At 36.7% G+C, this 22,121-nt stretch overlaps 1 protein-coding gene across 1 annotated transcript in view; it reads right to left on the bottom strand.

The window, feature by feature from the left end:
• CNTN3 (contactin 3) overlaps nt 1-18,091 on the bottom strand; it is a 429,201-nt gene extending 411,110 nt beyond the window's left edge. Inside the window, 1 exon segment of the mRNA XM_074284089.1 lies at nt 17,962-18,091. The gene's annotated coding sequence lies outside the window, so the exon portion shown is untranslated.
• Between the last annotated feature and the right edge of the window lie 4,030 nt (nt 18,092-22,121).

Below are 22,121 nucleotides of genomic sequence, written 5' to 3'. Positions count from 1 at the left end.
AAGGGTATGCAGTTTTATTGCCTTTTGGACATAGTTCCACATTGTTTCCCAGAAAGGTTAGGTAAGTTCATATCTCTGCCAATAGTGCCCCAGTTCTCCCACATCTCTATCATCTTCCTTTTTTTTTGTCACATTAGCTAATCTGAGAGGTACGCATTGTACCACAGAATTTTTTTAATTACATTATTAACTTATAAAGCATTAATAGTGTTACAAAGAATAATATGATGAAAAGATTATTGTGGAAGTCAAGTCAGATCATCTGAAAAACATCCAAGTATACACCAAAACTGCAAGTAGAGTTATAGATGGAAATTAGAAGACTTTTATTAAATTTAACTCTAATTTCCACTGATGACAGTGAAAAGACTACATTTGGAAATCCAAAATCTCCTTTTCCCTCATTTTATAAAAAAAAGTAGAAAAAAGCTGCCCATCTCAATAAGAATAGAGAAGCGGATACATTTTGTATGAGTTGTATTGAGTGATATTTGTGATATTTTTATGTCTTCCACAGGTAAATGACTAATATTTATGTTCATAGTGTAGTCTCTGTCACAGAAAATAAACAATCTTGAGAAATGTCTCTATATATACTGCATTATCTGGGACTATTCCTTGGGGGAAAAAATAGAAAGCATTTTTCAATGAAGGGAAATGAAAATCTAAAGTGCTTGAAGGGAAATCATTTTGTTAGGATGTGGTTAAGTGAAAGAATGTCAGACAGAAGAGTAAAGCAAGAGAAGAGACAAGAACAGATATATACTTACATTTAAAACTTAATTTTGAAGCTCATTCTAAAGAAGAGCAAGCAAAATGCTCAGAGAAGAAAGTAGCTACTTGCCTTCTAAAAAAGAGAAAATAGAGCCATAGAATCTATTAGGTGAAAAAGTTAGAATAGTGATGTTTTCTGTTTGCTGCTCAAAGACAGTAGGGCAGAATGAAGCAAAACCAAGATGGTGGAGTAAAGCAAGAAGTTACCTGGATTCTTCTAAATTCAGCTCCAAACAACTATAAAACAATACCTATAAATTAATTCTGAAGTGGCAGAACCAACATAAAAAGGAGAGGAACAATTTTCCAGTCTAAGACAATTGAGAAAATCAGGAGGAAAAGTGAGTCTCACTAGGCAAAAGGGAAGAACAATTCAACCCAGAGGGTGGCCAGAAATATGCAATACCTCCCCCCACCCCAATCAATAGATTCATGACCTGAGATAGGTCAGTAATAAAGCCCCACAACTTTGGCTAAGGCCAGCAATAAGGTCCTATAGACACAGGTATGGCTTCATGCTGATCCCACCACAGGCCAACATTGAGGCACTGTGCCTCCAGTTCAAACAGCTTGTGACCATGCTGCTATAGCCCAGGAGAAATAACCAATTTTAAAATAAAGTTAAAGTCATGAAATAGGCTATGAAAAAAAAACTCAAAACAAATAAAGAACTGGAACACTATGATAATAGGGAAAGTCAAAACAAATAAACAAAAATATCAGAAGAAATGTCAATATTGTCAATGTCAAAACAGCTACATGTAAATCATCAAAGAAAAATGTAAATTGGTTTCAGGTCCTTCTAAAAAATCTGGAAGAGCTCAAAAAGGATTTCAAAAATTAAATAAAAGAAATGGAAGAAAAATTGGGAGAAGAAATGAAAGTAAAGCAAAAGAATTATGGAGGGAGAGTTAGCACTTAGTAAGGGAAATACAAAAAATGGAAAAAAAGATATACAAAATTCATGGAGGTAAATATATCCTTAAAAAATAGAATTGGCCAAATGAGGGAAAAGACTCACAATTTTATTCTTCAGTGACACGAAGAATATAATTACTTAAAATTAGAATTGGGCAAGAAGAACCATATGATTCCATGAGACATCAAGAAAAAAATAAAAGAATATGTGAAATATCACATTGGAAAACTAGCTAAATTGTTAAACATATATAGGAGAGATAAGGAGGAGGAGGAAGAGGAGAAGAAGGGGAAGGAAGAGGAGAAGAAGGGGAAGGAAAAGAAGAAGAGGAAGAGGAGGAGAAGGAGAAGAAGAAATGGGAAAAATAGGATGGAGAGAAATATATAGTAATCATAAGTAAGAATGTGAATTGAAATAATTCACTCACAAAACAGAAGTAGCAGAGTAAATTAAAAACTGAAATCCTACAATATGTTGTTTATGAGAAACACATTTAAAGTACAGAGTAAAAGTAAGGGACTGCAGTAAAATTTATTATGTTTCAGCTAAAGTAAAAAAGCAGAAATAGCAATCATGGTCTCAGACAAAGCAAAACTAATTAAAAGAGACAAGGGAATTTCATTTTGCTAAAAGGTATAATAGATATTTAAGTAATATATCCAATAAAAAGTATAGTACCAAAATTTTAAAGAAGTTTAATGAGTTGCAGGAGAAAATAGCAAAATTGTACTAGTAGAAAACTTCAACTTTCTCCTCTTGGACTAGATAAAGTTTAACCACAAAATAAACAAGAAAGAAATTAAAGCGAGGAATCAAATTTTAGAAAGTTAAAGATGATAGACATGCAACAAAACAAAACAAAATTGAATGGGGATACAAGTGAATATACCTTTTTCTCAGCAGTATATGGCACCTACACAAACCATGGATTAAGGCATAAAAATTTCACAATCAAGTGAATAAAAGCAGAACTATAAAATGCATCCTTTTTAGATCATAATACAATAAATTTACATTCAATAAAGGAAGATGGAAAGAGATTAAAAGTTAATTGCTGACTAAATAATCTCATCCTAAAGAATGAATGGTTCAAAGAACAAATCATAAACAATCAAAGATTTCATAAATGAGAATGACAATGATGAGCTAACTTAACAAAATTTATGGAATGCAACCAAAACAGTACTTAAGGGAAATTTTATCTCTAATCATTGACAAGAATAAATTTTTTTAAGAGCACATCAATGAATTGAGCATACAATTAAAAAGAAACATACAAAAACAAAGAATTAAAACTCTGCAACTCAACACCAAATTAGAACTGACTCTATCAATAACAAAAACAACAGAAATCATGTGTTTATGTCAATAGATGCAGAAAAACTTTTAACAAAATACAAAAGTCATTCCAACTAAAAATACTGGCAAACATAGGAATCAATGGAACATTTCTTAAAATAATAAATAGTTATCTATCTAAGATCATCAGGAAGCGCTATGTGTAATGGTGATAAGCTAGAAGACTTCTGAATAAGATCAGATGTAAAACAAGTATTCCATTATTACCATTATATTTCAATATTGTACTAGATATATTAGCAATAGCAAAATAATAAGAAAAAGAAATAGAAATAATTAGAATAGGCAATCGGAAAATAAACTATCATTCTTTGAAGATATGATGGTATATTTAGAGAATTCTTAGAGAATAAACTAAAAATCCAATTGAAATAACAATTTTATCAAAGTTGCAGTATACAAAATAAACCAATGACACCACCATTTCTATATGTTACCAACAAAATCTAGCAGCAAAATAGAGAAAGAAAATGTATTTTTAAAGTAATTGTAGACAACATAAAATACTTGAGAGTCTACCTGCCAAATTTAGAAACTTTATGAACACTATTACAAAACACTTTTCACACTTGTTTATATCTAAACAAGTGGGAAAATATTAGTTGCTCATTGGTAGGCTGAGCCAATATAAAAAAAAATGACAATTCTACCTAATTTAATTTATTTATTATGCATGGTGACATACTAATAACACTACCAAAAATAATTTTATAGAGCTAGAAAAAATAGCAAAAATAAAGGATCAAAATATCAAAGGAATTAGTGGGGGAAAAAAGTGAACAAAGGTGGCCTAGTCATACAAGATCTCAAACTGTATTATAAAGCAGCAATTATCAAAATAATATGGAAGTGGCTAAGAAATAGAGTGGTAGATTAATAGAATACATTAGATATATAATATATAATAGTAAATGATAATAGTATTCTAATTCTTACTAAACTCGAAGATTCAGATTTGGGGGCAAAACCTCACTATCTGACAAAAACTGTTGGGGAAACTGAAAAACTGTGGCAAAAATGAAGTATAGACCAATATTTAGGTCAATTCTCTGAGAGCCTCCATAAATGTGGATCATAACAGCTGAAGGAGTTGCAGGGCAGCCTTTGCTCACACAGGTATTGCAAACTGGGAATGAGATAAATTGGAGGCAGAGGGAAAAGGAGAGAGGTCAGACAACACAACAGCCTCTCAGTCAGATAAGTCAGAGACCAGCAATGGCCTCTCAGTCTCCTTGGATCATCCTCTCACAAGAGGAGATCCCTTCTGGGTTGGATCTCCAGTAGCCACTGTCAAGTGGCTCCCTGTATATTCCAACAGCTCTCCCATGTATTCCAACAGACCAATATCTTAGATCAAGATGAGGTAAAAAATGGGTGCATTATTTAAACATAAATGGTGAAGCCATAAACAAATAAGAAGAACATGGAATACTTTATTTCTCAGACCTATGCACAAGAGAAGAATTTATGATTAATAAGAGATAAAGAGCATTACAAAATGCAAAATAGATAATTTTATTATATTAAATTTTAAAGCTTTTGAATAAAAACAAAATCAATGAAACAAAGACTAGAAGGGAAACAAAAAAAATTGGGGGGAGGGAATTTCACAGCAAATATCTCTGATAAAGGTCTCATTTCTCAAACATATAGAGAATTGAATCAAATTTATAAAAATACAAAATATTCTGATATATTAACTAATAAATGATCAAAGCTTTCAGATGAAGAATTCAAAGCTAACTCTAGTCATATGAAAAAAAAATACTCTAAATCATTATTGATTAGAGAAATGCAAATTAAAACAACTCTGAGGTACTACCCTATACAAATCAGATTAGGTAGTATGACCAAAAAAGAAAATGATATATGTTAGGAAGGATATGGGAAAATTGAGACACAAATGCATTATTGGTGGAGTTGTGAACTGATTCAACCACGATTCAGCCATTCCAGATAGCAATCTCCAAGTCCAAAAAGCAATCAAACTGGGCATACATTTTTGGTCCAGCAAAGCCACTACCAGGTTTGTAAACCAAAGATATTTTTTTTAAAAGGGGAAAAAACTTATTTGTATTAAAACATTTATAGTGATTCTTTTTTGTGGTGGCAAAGAACCAGAAATTGAGGGAATGTCTATCAACTGCAGAATGGCAAAACAAGAGGTGGTATATGACTGTAATGGAAAACTACTGAGCTATAAGAATGATAAGCAAAATGGTTTCAGAAAAACCTGGAAATACTTACATGAACTGATACTAAATGAACTGAGCAAAAGAAGAATATTGTATATAATACTGTGCAATAGCTAATGACAACTATTTTCAGCAATGCAATGAATCAAGACAAGTCCAAAAGAATCATGATGAAAAATGTTATCCATCTACAAAGAAAGAACAGATGGAGTCTGATCAAAACCTACTATTTTAAACAATCTTTATCTTTTTCTTGGAGTTTCTTGTTTGGGGGAGGGTTGGTTTTATGGGAGGGTTGGTGGATTTTCTTGCACAATTTGACTAATATGGAAATATGATTGCATATACATAGATTAAGCTATTTAGGAAAGATTATTTAGAACTCAATTTTTCTAAAAAGTGGATGTTAAAAATTGTTTTCACATGTAATTGGGGAAAAATATTATTTTTTAAAATAGTGGGACAGCTTTTTGTTGATCCAACTATAAGAATAAAGCAGTCTGCTGTTCTCCCAAAGAATTTATCCAAGATAAACAAATGTGGTCCTCAAAATTGTCCTAATGGTTTTATCATATTTATTTCTGAGAATTCAAACAGGCATACATTCTACTAGGAGAAAAAATCCTAGACAATATTCCCAAAGACTGTTATTTTCAATCATGAAATAGAAGACCTTAGGAGCCAGAAATTGTGTTTTTCTCTACCACCTACTGAAAATAATGTATGGAGAAAGGGAAAAATATTTTGTAAACTGAATAACTTCTTAAGAGAGTACATTTAAGAATGAGCTTTGTATTTTTTGAACTATAGCTTAAAATAGAGGAAACACAGTCTACTGGCCAGGGCTGGAGTATACCTAACAAAGGTTTATATCAAGTTATTCATCTATTATATTTCAGAGATATCAAAGATAGAAATAAATACTTTTAGAATAATCGCCTGACCTGTGTTTGCCTCTCATCTCTTTCCCATCTTCAATGCATTTTTTGCATGTTTAAAATAATCTTTGTCAGGCATAGGTCTGATTACTTCACCCCTTTCTAAAAGCCTTTGACAATTTTGTTGCCCGTAGGATAAAATGTAACCTCTTAACAATCTGGCTATTAAGTCTTTCCACAATTTTTCATAACACCTACTTTTCCAACCTTGCTTTCACCATTGAATGTTCAAGCTAAATTGGACTGGTAGACATTTCCTGAAGCTAAAAATGTCATGTGGTATTCCCCAATAGAATGTGAACTTCTTGAGAGTAGTAAGCACTGTTTCATTTTTATGTTTGTATCTATCGCCTAGCAAGAAGCACAGAGCCTGGAACATATTACATAGTTCATTTATGCTTGTCAAATTGAATTGAATGGCTCACTTCTTATCTAACATTTTTTTCTTCTCTCTTTTGTTTGTGAGTTTCCCATATTTCCTTCAAACCTGGAAATGTGAGTGTGAGCCAAAGTTCTATTTTAAAGTCCATTTCTTTTGGACATCTACTATCATGGCACCAATTATCACCTATGTAAAAATAACTTTCAAATCTTTAAATCTAACTATAAGTTCTCTCCAGAGAGGAGTTTTATATTTTGACATGCCTATTGTACTATTCCATTCTATGACCCACAAATTCAACATGTTCAAACCTGATCTCATTATCTCACCTCCTCCCCCACTGCTTCTGGACATGCTTCTTCCTCTAACTTATCACCATACTTCAAGACATAACCTTGAGATCTTTTTTTAATTCATCCAACTACAGCACCCTAACAATTGCCAACTGTTAATAATTTTATTTTTATACTTTTTCTCATAATTGTATCCTCATCAATATTACTGCTTCTAATTTAGTTTTTTTATTTTAAAAAATTACTGTAACTATTTCCTATCATTATCTGTATTTCAAGATATTCCCATATCCATTAAAAAAAAACAAAAAACTACATCTTAAGGCACTTAGAAAATTACATTCAGTTCTGTACTCAAAACTGCTTACCAATGACGATCCAGTGTAATATCACAGTATTCCTCTTTCTCCAGAGCTCTAGTTATATATTCTAAAATGATTGTTTCCCCCTCTATTGCTCTTGTCTCTTTTTACTGTGCGATATTTTGTATAAAACTGGATTCTCCTTTTCTCTTTCCAATCTTCATCTATTGATGTTCTTTCCTTCATGACAGACAAAATCTTTCAAGTCCATGTAGCTTACATTGTTTCCCCTTCCCTCTTCTAAAATGAAAGTTACTTTTCTCTCAACAATTTATTTTACCAACTAGATTTCTTATCTAGTTTTCTCTTTGCATGATAATTAGCTCTGCTTAATATTCATCCCAACCCCCTTAGTTGGTAAAAGCCTTAAGAAAAAGATCTTCATTGTGCATATCTTTGTATATATACCCAGTACCTAACATGCCACCTTGTACATATTGAACTTTATTGTTAAAATATATCTTATTAATATCAGCTAACTTTTCAGTAGGGACAGTTTGAATAGTTTGGGGAAAATCAGCTAAATGAATTTATGCATTGTTGCCTATTAAAAATGCCTTTTTGGCTCATTGGTTATTTGAATCCTTCTAATATTATAGTTTCATGAGTCACATGGTATGGCCATGAGAATCCTGTTGATGAATTCTATGGCAATGAGCAGCTTAGTGTTCACAGAAAGATGCCCAAATGAATTCTAAACCAATATCTTTCTGCTAGTCATTGCAGAGCTCAGCAACCCATCTAATTGTAGCATAAACTGAGAACTAATTCAATAGGTTGTTTATCTAGCTTCATATCATAATATAAATAATATATGTCCTCCAAACATAATTGCTCCTAAAGGCACTTGGTAGGTGGAATTAGGATGCCAATTATGACCAATCATCACTTGACAATGAAAATTGATATGAAATTATAAAAAAATTGAGAAGGAATGATTATGATGATAGTAAGCATTTATATAGCACTTTAGGTTTACAAAGAGTTTTACAAATATTACTTCATTTTATCATTGCAGTAATTCTGGAAGTTGGGTGAAATTATTGTTCCCATACCTCAGATAAGGATACTGAGACTAGGGAAAGTTAATTAACTGGTTCCATTTCATATAGTTAATAAGAACTGGAGGCAGGATTTGAACTCAGTACTTCTAGACTCTAAGCCTTGAGTAGCCACATCAACTCCTAACTAAATAGTTAAATAGTATAAGTGAGAAGTAATAGTTAACCTATACTGAAATGAGTAAACATAATAACTAATAATAAGATAATAAGCCTATGTTTATACACAAAATGGTGAAAGGTTTTCTAATATATTTAAAAATCCATAAAGAAAGACTATAAAAAAATTACACAGGATAATAAAGTATTATTGAGTCATGATCTTCATGAAGAATGGGAACAGTCATGCTAATATGATCACAGGTTAAATGAAGAATTAAAAATGTACTTAGTCTCCGGACTCACTTAAAAATTTTAAATTAAAAAAGCTTAAATTGAATGCCATTACCTTTTGTCCACATGCCAACATTATAATGAAAGCAAATATACTGCTTAATGAGCTCTCTAATTGATTTTTCTTGTTTCTGAGGCCAATATATATTATTTTGGCCAAGAATATAAACCAGCTCAAGGGCTAGAATAACTAAAGTAGTCCTGAGTAAGTACTAGCTCAGGTTCCAGGATAGCATACTATATGGCAATAAAGAAGTTAAGAGCACTTGTCTCCCACTTCCTCTCCAATTCATGATCAATTAGTTGTGTCAGTCATGATCAACTCTTTGTAACCCCATCTGGGGTTTTCTTTGCAAAGATATTTAAGTGGTTTGTCATTTCCTTCTCCAGCTCATTTTCCAGCTCAGGAAACTGAAGCAAACAGGGTTAAGTGACTTGCCCAGAGTCACACAGCTAATATATATCGAGGTTGGATTTGAACTCAAGTTTTTCTGACTCTATCCACTGTGCTAACTAGCTAACTAACTATCCTACTTGAACTCTTACAGTTTGGCCTACAGTAGATGATGGACATATGCTTACAGATTGTCTGACCAAGAAGATGATTATAGTTCATGGACTAGTTAGTTTAGAAAGAGTCCATAATCCAAATACTGGAAGGGAAAAAAAAAAAGCCCTTACTTACCAGTTCCTGCAGACCCGTCCCCAAAAAATAACACCTTATTCACATCACAAACTTTTGGTTTTGCCTCTTTACTACACCAAAGAGGTCTTATACAAGTCCTTCCCCCACTCTCTCCCATCTCTCTAGGAGATATCATTTGGTCCCTGCCATTATTTTTCCAATCAGCCTTTCTTTGGTTTATAAAAAAAAATGGTTTCACTTTAGTTTTTCTTACAAAAATGGTCTCACTTGCCATCTACATCCTGCTTTTTACTTTTGATTGATGTGATCCAGAGAGTATCTCAGAGTGTAGGAATCTGAGATCCTAAAAAAAGCCATGCTAAATACAGATACCAATTTAAATCTAGTAGAGATCTCTTAGACTTGGAAGGGGGAATGGGAAACAGGAGAGTACATACTAATTTCAAGTTCTTCCTAAGGATTCTTCAGTAAACATGTCTATCTTGTAAGTCTTTTATTAAGCTCTTTTTATTTGGACCCATGTACTCCATGAGTTATTTCATGGGTAATGTGGATGTCTTACAAAAATCTCAAGGTATGTGTGGTAAGGATGGAAGCTCATAAACTATAGGAAGAGCCCATGGGCTGAATGAATTGAATTGTCTCTGCCTCAGTGGCTGTGTTGGTCTCTGCAACTAATTGGTGGTAGTTCATGAACTATAATGGTATTAAGAGAACACAAAAGGACTCACTGCCTTGGGATCAACAAGACTCAATGATTTTGTAATCATTGACAAAACAGGTATCATATTCTTTCGTCTTCAAAACTTAGTTAGTTGGCTACTTCCTCTCTATTCCTCATTCTAACTTCAACAGAGCTGCCAAATAGAGCATCCTTATTTCTAGAGAAAGTAGCATAGTGCAAAGGAAAGTATGCTGAATTTGAAGTCAAAAGACATATCCAAAAACTAGTGCTAGTAATACTGGTAAGAAAAAGGATGCAATACTATCACTAGGTCTAATTTTTCTCACCCATAAAATATGAAGTCAAAAGACATATCCAAATACTAGTGCTAGTAATACTGGTAAGAAAAAGGATGTAATACTATCACTAGGTCTAATTTTTCTCACTCATAAAATATAAGATCATCTTACCAGTAGTGTTGAACTTAAACAGAAACAGGATTCATTAAATTATACATAAGGCTCCCTATAGGCTATATATTGACTTAGATTTAAAATGCGATGTTAACCTTGTTTTGTGGTATCTTTATATTTATTTTGTTAAATATTTTCCAATGTCATTTTAATCAGATTCAAGCCACATTCCACAGTGGTGGGTCACAGCACAGCTATATGTTTGACACTTCTGATCTGATCCAACCTTATAAGGCCTCTTCCAGCTCTAAGACTATAAACTTAAGAACTATATCTTTATCCTCTTGACTTCAGAATAAAATTCAAAATTCTCAATCTGGCATTAAAAGCCCTTCAAAATATGGCTCCCACCTACTTATCATATGTCATATTTTCCCTCTCTATATTCACTATTTCGTGAATTAGTTTTGCTATTCTTTTTTTCCCTGACAGGCAACTAGATGTTGCAGCAGATAGAGCAGTAGGCCCAGATTTGAGATAGATCTGAAAATCTAGCCTCAGACACTTACTTGCTGTGTGAGCCGAGCAAAGTCACTCAATTTCTGCCTGCCTGAGTAATTTCAACTGTATAATGGGGTTAATAATAGCATTAACTTTCTAGGCTATTGTGTGAATCAAATAAGATAACAACTGTAAATTGCTAGCTGGCACATAGTAGGTGCATAATAAATTTCCATCTCCATGCAATCATGCTAGTCATTCCACATATTGGTAATACCTTTATTCCTCACACTTTTATAGAATTTCAAGGACTGAGTTTGCCATAAAAGATAACGGATGGCAGAGGCTTCTGAAAGAGTAACTTACATAGAGACATTTTACTGAGCTGAATTCTCAAACATTCAGAAAATATATCAGATTTAGTAGCTACCAGTAATCACGACAGCTTTCTGCCAACTTTACATTTACTGAACCCATCTGAATGAGTAACAGACCTGAGAATAGATCACTAGAATTGCTCTGGTTGATTTTAATTGCCTGAAATGTGTCATTACCGTCTTCTGAAAATTTTCAAGCAATTTAAAAAGTGACTTTTTCTATCTTAGAATGGAAAGTAGCTCCTTAAGTAACCTGCTGTGCATACAAGTATGTGGTCAGGTCAACAGCCTCCAGGCATAGGAAATTATCCCAGTTTAAAAAAAAAAAAAAAACTCCTTAGTAACATGTGAAATTTCAGATCCTTACCTGAAAAAAAAAAATAAACGATTCCCCAAACTAATGAATCAATCAATCACTTATTAAGTGCTTATTATTTACAAAGCACAATGCTAGGTGCCACTCACCACCTGGAGATGGAAAGGTCTCTTGGTCCTTGGCAAAAACAGATGTCAGTGCTTGTTTTTTAAAGTTATTTTCAACTGATAAAATTTTCTCAGCTTCTGATGCTGAACCATTTGACAGTGTCATGGACTGGAAATAACTCTTTTTCTGGGCCTTCAGTACCTGGGACTATAGCACTTTCACTAGCAGCTTTTCCACCATGTTTTTGCCCTAGGTCGATGGCTTAGGTCAATGGGCCAGAAGGACCATTATTCCCAAGACTCTTAGATTCAGGATCCTAAATTGTCTCCATCAGGGTCTAAGGGGAGAAGGTGGTCATGATAGCATCCATGGTTTGACTTGCCTGGCTCATCCTGTCTCCTGTTCTTTCCCTCAGGGTGCCTTGCTGCTTCAGCTAAGTTTGCTTGCTTGCCCTACAGGAGACAAATGACCGCAGACCACTTGCCAATTTTCAAATACCTATTTATAAATAATTTTTCTTACATAACACTTTTTCAAAACACACAGGAATTGCCAAGGTCAGAAACTCATCCATCACTACTCTGTGCCAAGCACTGAGCTAGGCAAACACCTAAGATACAGAGACAGAAACATCCTCTGCCTTCAAGTTTACTTTTTCTATGGATGTCATAGATGTAAAAGGGAGCAATCATGTTGTCTTAATTTTCTGTAAATCTTCATATGTTTTTTGGGGAAACTTTGACATATTATCCCATTTTATTCCCAAAGATACCCATTCAGGATTTTTTTCATTGAAATCCTGTCTCTTCATGCTTCATGACCAATCAAACCACAGAGCTTTATAAAAGAATCCAAGTGTCTTCTCCCATAGAGTGGCACTGTACTTGCTCTTGTCTCCTCCCAGTCAGACTCAATTTTTTAAGTCATTTACTCCACTGACTTTCTTTCTGGCTGCTGATTCCTGCCTGGACTTCCTTAAACTGAACACTCTCAAACTATTCCTGTTCTATTTTGGTCCCACTGTCTTGAAAGGACCACCCAAGGGCAAAGTCAATATTTTGCCCAGCCAATGAACAAGCTCCCCTACTAATTCAATCCAGGAGAAACTTGTTCACACTTTGTAAAGAGATCACCAGGCATGACCACATATTTCTAGTTAGTTTAATGCTTCATTATCTCCCCTTTGCTTTCTTTCATTACAATCTAGGTTTAGGGGATAAGTGGAAGACCTATTGCCCTACCCAGATTATTATCAGAAGAAGCCATTGGAAGAATTACTCTTTTGGTTTATTCTCTTTGAAACAGACTAAATGAAATGTGGTAAGGAGGATTCTGAGTATTGGCTAGAGTAGTTTGATTTTGTTGCTATTGTTGCTGTTGTTTGTTTTTAATTTTGAGACCACTGTAAAGAAAAAAATGAAAGATGGGCAAAGAAAGATTTTGAAAACTCAGCCTTGAATGAAGACTTTATTTTAGAGACCAGCATAAAGAGGTGAGTCCCCCAAAACTGTTAGCTCCACAATGGCAACAGTTATCATCCCAAATCAATTTACAATTGCTCTAAAATAGAACACATGGTAATGTCCTTATCCTTCATGAAGAGAGATGGCCAAAATGGGAAACAAGGCTCATTTCCTCTCATGTTATTTAACTGATCTGAGAAGTCTCCTAATCAACTTACTATAGCTGGAATACCAAAAGTCTTCAGGATGAATACATACTATGTCACTAGAGAAGACTTAGATGGCTTCAATCTTGAAGCTGCAAATGAATTGGATTAAGTGCATTAGAAATAGGAGTAGAATATACAAGGAAGTGACTTTGAAATCTCAAGATCTGTATTTCAAGGTCATTTCTTCTACTCACTATCTGTATTATCTTGGGCATCTCTTAACCTCATTGTGTCTCAGTTTCCCCTCTACAAAATGAATGACCTGATTAAATTGTCTTATAAAGTCCTTTTCAGCTCAAGTCCTGTGATCCACAAAGACAGAATTCCATATGACTACCATTTTTGTATAAGAACGTTCTGGAGAAAGTTTCAAGTGGCTGAGGGACAACCATTATATTTTCAATGTGATCATTTATAGCTCAAAATACTACACAAATACTATGTATCAGGGCTTGATTTATTTCTTTGTGCCTAGACTTTAAAAAATGATAAAGAAAAGAAAAGAAAAATCTCTCCATATGCCTTCCTCTTTTGTTTCCTTCCCCCAGAAAAGGCAACTATTAAACTTTTCCCATCACACCGAATCCCAGATACTAGTTAAGAGTTACCAGTGTTCCCAAGATGTGTTTTATTTAAATACTATACCTCCAGTGCTAGGAGCCACCCATTCAAAGTCTCTATTTAGTTATATACCTAGGGTTTTGTTTCTTTTGATGATGTAATTATTGCTAAGCTTCTTTCAAAGACAATGGTATATGATATTTCTTCCTTTCTATGACCATATAGATCAACTTAAAACTCATGGTGAATTTAGTCTGACTGCTAATGGAATGGTATGGCTTCATAATAAAGATCCATAATCTATTATTTAGTTTCCCAATATTTCTTGAGTAAGGAATGCACATGCGCACTGAATAATTTTATCTGACTTTATGAAACAGATATCTGTTCCTCTCTTTGCAAGATTACTCCCTATATAATAAAGATTCTACAAATATTTACATGCAGAGAGGTGAGCCTGCTTGGAATGCTATAAAGTACTGTCAACACTTCTATTACATACCTTTATTTCTTGTTTATAACTTATCCATAAAAGAAGAAGAAATCACCACAGGCTAGAACTTGGCATACACAAAGTTTTAGCTAGGGAGTAAATTTCTTTTGGAGCAAATATGCAGGAGAATTTTTTTCCTCCATTATTTTATTACAGGAGAGAGAAATGATATCCTGAAAATCATACTACTGCCTGGATTCAAAATTTATTTAACCAGTCAGACAAATGCTCTATCTAGAATGGGATGGGGGATTGGAATCAGTAAAGGGAAAACACCCTGATTTTTGTTAACTCAAATATCTTTAGCAGGAAGCAAACAAGTTTCATATGAATTCTGGACCTGGAAATGGTTATTAAGCTTCTAAACAGCACTAAGTAGATATGGAAAACTGGGTACTAAGTAGAAACTAGAAGGTGAAGAGGGTCTTAGGAATGTGCATCTCTAAGATGGAAGCCAGAATTGACCCAAAACAGCATTAGAGAGCTTGAAATTAGACCAGTTTGAAGCCTAAACCAAAGATTCAAAGCCAGAGTACTTGTAAAAGCAATCTATCATATTACATCCAATAAGCCTTTCAACTTCATACAATTTAAAATGATGTTAACAACAGTGCCCCCAAGCAAGGCAGCCTAGTGCTTTGCACCGAGGTGCTGCTTAATAACCGATTGTTGAATCAAATTGAACATGGTAAATGGCTTTTAGAAAACACAGAACATTGAATCCATCATTGGATTCTCCAGTCTGGGGGATGGCATAATAGAAGTATGGGGATGTGGGAGTTTGGAAAGAAGCCATTCTAACTCCAGTGTTTCAAAACAAAAGATGAAGAGATAATGAGAATTTCCAAGTATGAGCCACTTAAGCAGAAAAGACAGAATGCAAAAAAAGATAGAACTACTGAAAGTGAAGAAATCTATCTGAGATATGACAGTTCAGAGCAGACTCATCAGAAAGTGGATTGCAGTGAGTTATTTGAGAAAGCATGGTTCCTAATTTGTAAGAGCCAAGAGTATGCAGAATACAGCTCTGACAGAAAACAAATGCAAATCATCAACCTGGACCTCTTTTGTATTTTCTTTTCCTCTACTAAGTTTATTTGCTATCATCCATTATCTTTTTTTTTTCTTTTTTTAAAGAGGATTCTCATAATTGTCATTACTCATTACTTTGCTTAGGATCCTTTCTTGAAGAAATGTATTTCAAGCATGGTAGGGGATAGTAGGAGCAATGTTTTTTTTTTTTTTTTTTGTTTTGTTTTGTTTTGTTTTTTTTTTTGGGGGGGGGTTGTTGTTGTTGTTGTTTTGTTTTGTTTTTTTTCCCCACACTTTCATTCAGATCTTTCACAGGTGAGAATTCAGGTCAAATCTGGCCCATTTCTATACCTCTCCTCCATCACCTCAGCCACCGTCTGAGTTAGCAGATCAGTCAGGCACTATGCCTCAGTCTAGACAGTTTGTGATTCCATCAGTATATGAAAGTTTCAATGAAGAAAGTCATCAGTTCAGGACAGACACCTTTGCACAATGCATGGTCTTGGAGAACAATATAGCGCCTAAGTAAGTGATCAAAATATGTAATAGGAAGTCATTGTGTCTATTTGTAAAACAGAGATCAAAGATTTAGCACTTAAAGTTATCTTCCTAATTATCAGCTCAGTCTGCTCATTTCACAGACGAGGAAACTTAGACTTGTCCAGAATCACACAACTATTTAAATGTCTAAAGTGGAATCCGAACCCAGATTTTACGGTTTGCGAGCCCAGTGCCCTAAACCATTATAGCATACTGCATCTCGGAGGCATAATAATAGTCCTTGCTCCCGTGGTATAACTATTGCCACTCTGAGGGCATAAACCACCTGTCGCCCACAAAGGCAACCAGTAGGAGACCCTAGTCAATGACTGAGACCATAGTTTTGTCTGTCATATGTAAGGGAAACATACTCAAATAGACATTTATACACATTTTTAATAAAATTTAAAGAATGTGAAAATGCCTAACAAACGTTTGTCAAATGAATGAGCGAAAGAACAGCAGGACATAACTTTCTACACAGTCCCGTTAACCATCAAGAGAAAAGAGCAGCAATAAATAAATAATCTGCCAGGCTACTCTAGCCCAAGTCAGGTATTGTTAGTAAACAAAGCAAAAGTAACAAATTAGTCTGCGCTATTGAGACATAATAGCTCTTTCCGAGACAATTACTCCCTCTCCTAATCTCTCAAGTGCCACCCGTGACTCACTGGTTCTGATTAATTCGTGTTTAATCTATTTCGAGATCCATTTCTTCTTCATACAATGAGATCTGAATCTCTGTAGGGGTAGAGAGATCCCCAGGATGCAGAAGTCTGTCTCCGCCTAAATGAGTCCTGTTGAATCTGTTTTTTCCCCCCGAATTTCCAGCGTTCGCAATCTGTGCTGGGGTTTCTGACCTCCCTCCGGTACATCCTTGCTAAATTTCGACAGCTCCCCATTGCCTTATTTCCCTCCTGCTCCCAGGGAATGGCAACAGTCTGGCTGGCTCCTGTTTCAGAAGCTCCTGCTATGCGCTCTACTTCCTCCCCTTGGCTCGAGACTGCACGTCTGCGGTCCTCTCCGTAGCAGGCACTGTTTGTTATTAAATAATTTCTCTGGGCGCTTCTACTTGTTGGAAATCAATGAGCAAATACAATACGAGGCGGGCGGAAAGGGGATCGGGAGCTCGAGATGCCGACTGGCATCCTCCAAGAGCATGGGAACAGTTCGTCTGGCAGCTTGAAAAGGAGCACCCTGCTGGTGATTTCCCTGGAATCGGGCTGCTGGTGCATGTTTCTTCCTAGCCTTTCCCCGCACTTAGGAAAAAAGGAAAAGCAGCCTCAGGCTAGCGGAAGATCTCGGGCAATCTCGGCTAAGAGCCCGCCAGCAACCGCAAAAGCCTTCCAGAACAAGCAAGGGCTTTCGCGGTGGAGAAGCCTAGCTCCTTCTGGAGCCGTCTGCCCAACCAAGCTTTCCAGACCTGGCGGGTCAAGGACCCGAGTGAGCCTCGGCAGCTGCATTTAGGGACCCTCATTTCTTACCCCGGTGACCACCTAGCCCCGTGACTTTCTCTGCACCCCCTTTCTCCAAGAACTGCAGGAATTATAAGTTTGTTCTTAAACTTTCTCGGACTAGATCCGCTCTTCAAAGGAGTTCAGGCTGGGGAAAGGGACATAGGTTCGAGAGGGTTCGCGTTCTCTCTCTTCTGCAGCTGCAGATGATGTAGCCGCAGGAGGTAATTTGGTTTCAGGCCACTTCCCCACTGCCCTAACTAATTTCCTCCCTCCCGCGTGGGGAAATTTTCTTCACGAGGGCACACGCGCCCCTGGTCGGTATCTTAGCACCTATAGCTCTCCAGCAGCTTAGGGCAATTTCCCTCAAACCCCAAAACTTTGAGACTGGCAAGATGACATGTCCTTTCCCAAAGTTTGCTAATCCCTTTGCTCTTCGGAGAGCACCCCATCCCCCAACGCCAACTCTCCCCCGGCGCCCGGCATCAAGAAGTACAGCTAGACCTACCTTCCCCCAGCGGGCAGTGGACAGTCACCGGCACGGCGGCCGCAGCAGCAGCAGCAGCAGCAGCCTGCGGCCGAGGCCAAGCGGCGTCCGGCTTGCGTGCCGCACTCCTCTTCCCTCCTCCGGTTTTCTCCTGTGCTCTGCCCTCCCCTCCTCTCCCCGCCCTGCCCTGCCCAGTCCTGCCGGCTGTCTGCGCTGCCAGCCAGCCGGAGCGCTTCCTGGATCCGGAGACGATCCTGCGGCTCCGCTGCAGAGCGCAGTCTGTCTGGTCTCCCTGTGGCTGGAGCCTGCCCGGCACCGAGCTCGCTCCTACTCACTTGGGCTCCAGGAGCTGGGAGGGGAGGGACCGGAGGGGAGGAGCGGGGCGGGGAGACAGGCGAAGGAGGAGGATGGAGAAGTAGAGGGGAGGGGGGCACTAAAGGGAGGAAGCGCTGCTGCTACCTTCAAAGGAGTCTCACTCCCGGGGCTCCCAGCAAGCTCGGACCCCCCGGGGGCTATCCTACTGATGGGTTTGCGGAGGGAGTGGACCGGGTGGAGATCGCAAAATACGTCTGCTCGCGCTCCCCGCGACCCGCTAGCACAAATAGACTCTGGCCTCCCCTGCAGATAGAAGGCGGTACCTAAAGATGAGGATGGACAGCTAGCCTTCCTGACCTGGCCAAGCGGGCCGGATCACTAAAGGGTTAAACAACGTGTTTCTCCCTCCCCCCCCCCCCATTTAAAAAAAATTCCCAGTGGGTAAAATGAACAGAACAGTGTTTTTCATATCTCCCCTCCCCCCCACCCTAATCCTTCCACCCCCTTATCCCAATAATCCAGAGATACAGCGAGGTGAGATTGAGGAAGGGGGCAGTCAAGAGTCAACGATCTAGAAGGGGATTTGTGTGACCTGACACATTCACTGTAACTTATCCCAGAAAAATAAGCGCCCTGAACTCCAGCTCCCAACTTCATCTCCTGCAGTTCAGAAAGAGAGACATTCATAGGGACAGGCAGAGAGAGAATGGAGATAGAACCAGCACTACAGGGGAAGCTGATAACGTGCAAGCTCTGGGATGGCCTGGTCCACTTTTCAACACTGGCAACTTTCACAATGATAAGAGAACCCGGGCTTTATCGCCAAATGATTTCCCTTTAGAACTAACTGTGGTATGATAAGAAGCTGGGGATTATTTATGGTTAAAAAAAAAAAAAAAAAAAAAAGTGAGCGGAGGAATGGGGCAGAATGAAGCCCACAGCTATAAATAAAAATAATGTGCCTCTTCCCCATCAGGATTAAATTGCAATAAATTTAGACTCTTTGAATTCTCTGTGCATAGCAAAAATGGGACAGGTAAGGAAAGCTTGTTTATGTTCATTTCAGTTTTGAGGGCTACTATAAATTACTGTTTTGCTTGCAATTTAAGCACAATTTGTCCAACCCAGGGGGTGTGACAAAGACCTGTGTAGTCTTAAAGTTATCCAAGAAACTTTCAACCCAAATTCTCCCTAGGTTAACCCCTAAATGATTTTCATTACGAAATACCCACATTTAATTCATTCCAATAATCATCTATTAACCTCCTAGTATGTGCAGGGTGCACTTCTGAACTCCTTAAGTTTAAAGATAAACATTTTTAACTCTTATTCTCAAGGAGCTTACTTTCTCCTGAGGCATATAGTATATACACATGTAAATAAATATAAAACATATGAATAAAAAATTTCAGGCCTAATCCTCTATTTTAGAGAATGAAGAAAACAAGAGAAGAGAGATGAATAATTCTTTGAAGACCACAAAGGAAGTAAGAGTCTTGATTAGAACCCAGGTCCTCCAACTTCAATTTTAAACATTTTCAAGTCTGACACATTCCCTAATGAAGTTTCTTGGCAAATATAAAATGTACTCTCCAAAAGGAAGGTAAAGAAAAAAAAAGATTTTTTTAGAAAGGAGGGGGAGCCAGCCTCTGGAATGCTATGAGAGGAGAAAGAAGGTAGAGAGATTTAGCCTTAAATGAGACAGAAAGGAAGCTTGTGGCTGAGGTTGGAGGAAGTGAAGGTGGGAAGTGGGAAGAGACCATTTCCAAGCTAAATTTTGTTTTGCATGTTCTGATAAAAGTTGATTAGTACTGTAAGGGATTTAATAAAATGTTTGAATCCTGTATCTATGGCAGAAAGAGAGCTTTCCTGGAATTTACAAGAGTAATAATGAACTTGCATCAGGAGCCAACCTGCCACAGTTGGAGCTGATCGAATACAGAAGTACAGCCGTATGTGCTGGGGCTCCCTTTCTCCAACCTTTGCTCAAAATGTAAAATTCTGTATGAAGCAACCGAAAACCTGATATTTGCTGAAAGTTGACACACAAGAGCAGGTTTAAATAAAATTTCCATTCAATTTCTGGGCCGCAAGCCCAGGAAATTAAAAAAAAAAAAAATTAAAGGCACATGTGGGTCTTCTCAGTGTGAATGCCGGATGGAGTTTTATGGAATTTGGCCCCACTGATTGTCCTATTATAAGGAATTTTACAGTTAAGATTCAATAGCCATTTATATGAAAAATCCTTATTTTAGGGTGTTATAACTAACAATAACTTCCTCTTTCTAGGGTACCTTTCAACCCAAAGGAATGACATCATGTACCTGTTATTAAGACAATCCATCTGTGCTGGAACAGAGTCCATTCCCAGCCACTGATGTCACAGTGTAGTTCACTTGTTTGACATGCAGTTAGTGGTTGTTATTTAGTTATTTTGTAGTGATATATGACTTTTCTTGGCTCCATTTGGGGATTACTTGACAAAGATATTAGAGTGGTTTTCTATATCCTTCTCCATTAATTTTACAGATGAGGAAATATGCACTTAAGGATCTCACAAATTTCAGAGCTAGAAAGGACCAGTGTTAATCTAGTTCTACCATAGAAAATAAGTACCCATTACAACATATCTGACAAGTGGTTACCTTATTTCTGGTGCATGGTTTCAAAAAAGGGGGGTGGGGAAACAAAATTCTCAAGGCATAGGGTACAATTTTAGGCAAAAGCCTATGTTGAAATAGAGCCAAACTCCTAAATTAAATAATCTGTCTGTGTAAGAGTCCATAAAAGCTTCTTCTCCTTCTCCTTCTCCTTCTCCTTCTCCTTCTTCTTCTCCTTCTCCTTCTCCTTCTGCTTCTTTTTCTTCTGTTTTTAATTTCCTTAGAACTAATTTGGCATCTTAAACAGCATCAACTCTACCAATAATAACAACTCCCATAAATGGTTCGAAACAATTAGTACCTTTTCTACTTAAAGGTGGTAATGTGATGTGGTAGATGTATGCTAGATTTGGAATCTGGAGAAACTCGTGTTGGGATCTTTCCTCTAGCATTTGAAAAGACATCTAACCTCTCTGAACCTCAGTTTCCTTATATATAAATTGGAGTTGCTACCTAACTCCATTGGGTTACCGTGGGACTTTGAAAACATATGTTTACATATGAAAAGTGTAAGATGAGTGTAAGTCTTTTTCTTTCTTTCTTTCTTTTTAAAGGAAGAATGGACAATTCAATTTTGAGATTTTGCTTTTCCTCTTCCAGGATTTTCAATTTATGCTCTGACAGAGTTGTGTGGCAACTGATATTTGAAGTGATTTGGCTAAGATCTCTAACTCTGAGAGAAGACTTGAAATGATTATATATGTAGACACTGTTAAAATGCCAACATTTGTAGTCCCAAGCTTCTATTTGGTTCTTATCAATAATTATTATAACAATAATAATAATCAAATGAAAAACTGAAGCAAAAGTCATGAAAGTATAAAACTTTAGCTTTGGTTACCTGGAATAGTAGATCAGTACCAGGCCTAGAGTCAGGAAGACACATTTTCTTTAGTTCAAATCTCACCATTCTCAGCAAGAGAAACTGAAGACTCCTACTCAGCTTTTTCATTAAATGTCCACCAATCAGGACATTTTCACTTGTCAAGGGCATTCTCTTTTACAAAAGTATTGAAGACATTCATTGTCTCCAAGGGTTTGTTTGTCTTTGAGTACCAAAACAAACCATTGACAGTCAACTCATTGATTATTAGCTAGTCTGATGAATAAATCTAAATGTACACACACACACACACACACACACACACACAGATAGATAGACATATATGTGATAATATTTAATAATCTCTGAGGGTCATTCCAAGG

Source organism: Sminthopsis crassicaudata, chromosome 1 (assembly GCF_048593235.1).
Source record: "Sminthopsis crassicaudata isolate SCR6 chromosome 1, ASM4859323v1, whole genome shotgun sequence".
Taxonomy (NCBI): Eukaryota; Metazoa; Chordata; class Mammalia; order Dasyuromorphia; family Dasyuridae; genus Sminthopsis; species Sminthopsis crassicaudata.
The sequence above is the reverse complement of the archived record's forward strand: the minus strand, read 5'-3'. Positions and strand labels throughout refer to the sequence as shown.